Source organism: Myxocyprinus asiaticus, chromosome 16 (assembly GCF_019703515.2).
Source record: "Myxocyprinus asiaticus isolate MX2 ecotype Aquarium Trade chromosome 16, UBuf_Myxa_2, whole genome shotgun sequence".
Taxonomy (NCBI): Eukaryota; Metazoa; Chordata; class Actinopteri; order Cypriniformes; family Catostomidae; genus Myxocyprinus; species Myxocyprinus asiaticus.
The window spans coordinates 31,086,925-31,090,984 of NC_059359.1; the positions used below are offsets into that span (position 1 = coordinate 31,086,925).

The 4,060-nt window shown below is 35.0% G+C and overlaps 1 long non-coding RNA gene across 1 annotated transcript in view; it reads right to left on the bottom strand.

Annotated features, from left to right (window-relative positions):
- Positions 1-127: 127 nt before the first annotated feature.
- LOC127454355 (uncharacterized) overlaps positions 128-4,060 on the bottom strand; it is a 4,570-nt gene continuing 637 nt past the window's right edge. Inside the window, exon 3 of the long non-coding RNA XR_007899515.1 lies at positions 128-2,384. This is a non-coding gene — a long non-coding RNA (uncharacterized LOC127454355). The remainder of the gene's footprint in view (positions 2,385-4,060) is intronic.

Genomic DNA, 4,060 nt, shown 5'->3' on the forward strand with positions numbered 1-4,060 from the left:
GATGGGACACTCTGATTGATTCCAAGCTTTATATAGTTATAAAATCTAGTCCTAGGGATAATCATCACCATTTAATATTAAAATAAACAACCGATATGAATATGATGCCATATGCATTTACATTTATTTGGCAGATGCCTTTATCCAAAGCGACTTACAGTGCATTCAGGGTATACATTTTATCAGATGGTGTGCTCCCTGGCAATCAAACCTATGAGGCTCTACCAGTTGAGCTACAGGAACCTTGCAATATGTTCAGGCCATTTGGCTGTTAAGTGCTGACTATATTGGACCATCCTCACTGTGTTCCCTTTTCCCATGAATAGAGTCATAATATTGCAGAAATAAATGGCTTATGGCTAATGTAAAATCATATTTTACTGTAGACTTACTATAGTGATAAGCACCTAAGACAAGGATTGCATTTCCCTGCTGTCCTGACACAAGCGTACATGAAGTGTTTACTAAACACCTCATTAATTCAGGTATTTAAGGCAAATAATCCTCCATTGTTATATAATTATGCAATAGACAACATCATGCTGTATCTAAAGAACATTACATCCAGTGAGCAAGAAAGAATATGTCTGTAGTTCTTTGAGTACACAATCATTCCATTTGATGTAATTTGTTTTTGCCAACTGCATTGCAAAGTGAATCAATACAGTGATGTATGAGAGCAGACAAGGCTCTTAGAATGATGAGGCAGCACAACAGACAGATATGCTGCTTCACACTCCTGGCATGCGCACACTGTAAGGCTTTTTGCATACAACCATGGCTAGAAGCTGAACAGAACTAAGGGTGACTTAGCAAGATAAATCTGTGGCCTGCAGCAATGGGGAATCTGCATTTAGTGAGTGCAGGCTATGAGCTTGCTCGCATTCTTCTCAGGGTTTGGTTAAAGTCTACAAAATAATGGCATATGTCATGGTTTGTAAAAGGGTAGATGACATGAAATACTTTTAGGAAGTTGGCATGTCCTCCAGTGTGACATGCTATGCTCCATCTAATTGAGCTTTTATGTCCTCATATTAATAGAGACACTGCATAGAAAAAAAATACTTTTAAAAATTAATCTGTCACACTGCAGTAACATTTAAAATAAAGTAGTAAAGCCAAAAGATGAATCAAAATGAATGAAAAACAAAATAAATGGTCACGGGACCTAAGATATACACTTACCGTTATACATTCATATGAATTTAAACCTAACATCTTGATGTTGTTAAAAGAAATGTCTAAGGACACATTAGGCATTAGCTACCCAAACATTTTTAATAAGTATTAAGTAATTATTTGACATGTTTTCAAACAATCCAGAGTACTACGAATCTAAAGCCAATGGAAGTTAGTATATTCACTAAACCTGCTAGTTTAGATAAAAACTCAAATAATGGTCACAAATAAATTGTTACAGTGTACTGATCATTGATGTGTCCTTTCAATGTGCTTCATTGTTTTCACAGCTGAATGGTGCCCTGCACAAATGAGAATACTATGTCTGTTTAGACAGGGTCACATTCTTTCTTTACAAAGGAATACATTGTTAGTGATGCTAAAAAAAAATATTCATTGCACAGGGATTTTTCAAGGCCTCAGTGTAACTGTAATGTATTTAATATGTCATAACCAAACTTTATAATCATATTATTACACATTCTAACAACCTCAGGTTTTAGTAGGCCTATTATAAACCATTATGTAAGTTTATCATGATATTAGCTCTAAAGAGCTTTTAACTACAGAAGTACACATAATCTATACCTGCTAAACACCTGAGAGTAAAGAAGTAGCACTTTGTGGTTCACCGTTGTCTTCAGAAACACATTGTTTTCAAGTATGTTAAATCCCACTGTGAAAGATGACATGGTTCAGTCCCAACCTTTTAAATCAAGCAGGTATTTATTAAGGGCCTTCCTAGTGGTCCAGCATCCTAATGCCATGATGATTTTAAGGATCCAGCTGAGAAGTCCTTTTGTAACCTCAGGGGATTTAGATCTGCTCCTTGGGGACACTAATAATGGGAGACTGAGAGCGACACTTCCTACTGCCCCTACTGCATTTTCAGCAAATGCACACACTGTCAGTGAACAGGAAAGGGAGGAGAAGGCCAGGCAGCATGACATAATCATCAACCCATCTGGTGATAGCCAATCAGAGAGTATTAGGAGAGAGGAGGAGCCAATCAGGAGGATACGGGCAGTGAAGTGGTCCTCACTAAGCCACAAGAAGTCAAAGGTAGAGAGTGCTGGTCCAAGTGTTTCACCTGCCCATTCTAGATCCTTCAGGAGTGATATGATTGGTTGGTTACTGGGTGAAAAGACTGAAAGTACAGAGGAGCAGCCGATCAGGAGAAAGCCCAGTGCGGAAGCTCTGTGGTCCTAGAAACAGAGGAAGACCATTACAGTGCAACTAATGAACCTTTTCACATTTCCGAGTTTGGAATGTGGTAGTAAACTATAGCAGGAAAACTTCTTTTATAGCGGTGAATGGGGAACCATTTTATTTGTGTCCTCATTTGCTCCAAAAGCAAAATAAAAATTTCACTATACATTTCCAAGACGTTTTTAGTTGAAGTTTCTCGTTCTATACAATCTCTTAACCCTTATGTTTTGTTCCGGTCATTTTGACCTGTCGCCTTTTGTTTGTCTTAAATTTGTTTTACTTAATCCAATTAGAAAACTGTTCCTTGACTTTGTCCACATATGTTATTTGAACACACATACAAAAAAATGTGGACCATTTTTTTTATTATTTCACTTTGCTACGCTTGTTCCCAGTCAAAAATGACCGGCCATTGGAAATGAATGGATTACACTACAAAATACAGAAATATTAAGTGTTCAGGAGCATCCCAATCCTTTACATGAACACATATGTGGATGTGTGTTTGCACACACAAAGCCCTCGGGTATGTGCACACATAAACACAAACACACACACACACATCTTCCCATGTGCACTCTGAGGAATATTCAAGATCTACTTATCATATTATGTTGTGTTTGGGCTTGTTTGAATCGGGATAGTCTGCTTTAAGCTACAATATGTCATTGTCTATGTTATATGTATGTTTTAGGAAGTAATAAGGAAAAGTGTGACAAAGTCCTGTTTATTATATTTATGTGTGTCTGTGGGAATTTCATACACTAAAACTCACTGCAGTTTGGCCTCTGAGTGAAACAAGTTTGCTCGCATTCTACAAACTGAGACCTTTCCAACGATAAATAACACATGGCTATCACATCTTTTTTTATGGTTTTACCAACTCTGAATATAATTGTTGTGATGACAAATTTGCAAATGATGAGAACGAAGCGTTCTAATTTGTCAGCAAATTAAAAATAATTATTTCAGATTTGGTAGAATCAGCTATATGCATTGTAAAGTCCAGATTCTAAGCTTTAAAATTACACCTATTTTGTTCAGATCAAGCAAGTGGTTATCAAGTTTTATTATGTCATTATTATATGTATTTATTTTTCCACAGACAGTGCCCCCCACTCGCCCGGTATAAACTCAGTTCAATTAATCCTTCTATATATATATATATATACACACACACATATATATATATATATATATATATATATATATATATATATATGTATATATATTAAATATGCTCAAAAAAAGGAGTACAAAACCTGTCATAATTACTAAAAATGAAGTTGATAAAAAGATCTAATGCAATATCTTGTGATAATATATGCAATATGAGAGATTTATAAACAATCTTAGTGGGCTGGTCATTTTTGACCGGGAACACAAAATGCGTTAACACAAACGAACACAACCCAAGGGTTAAACTTATAAATAATGTTAAGAACAGCAGATTTCTAAGGTATTATGACTTTGTTTTTCTTTCTGATTTAGCATTTCTGTTATTTAATTTAATTTATTATAACAGTATTTCTTTTTTAATATATTACACAAATATTTCTATATTTTTCCTTACACTTTAGTCTCCACCCCCCATTTGTACATTTATGTAATGTAAAAAATATATTTTTTTAAATAAAATAAAACACTAATACAAAATGCATCTAATTAACAG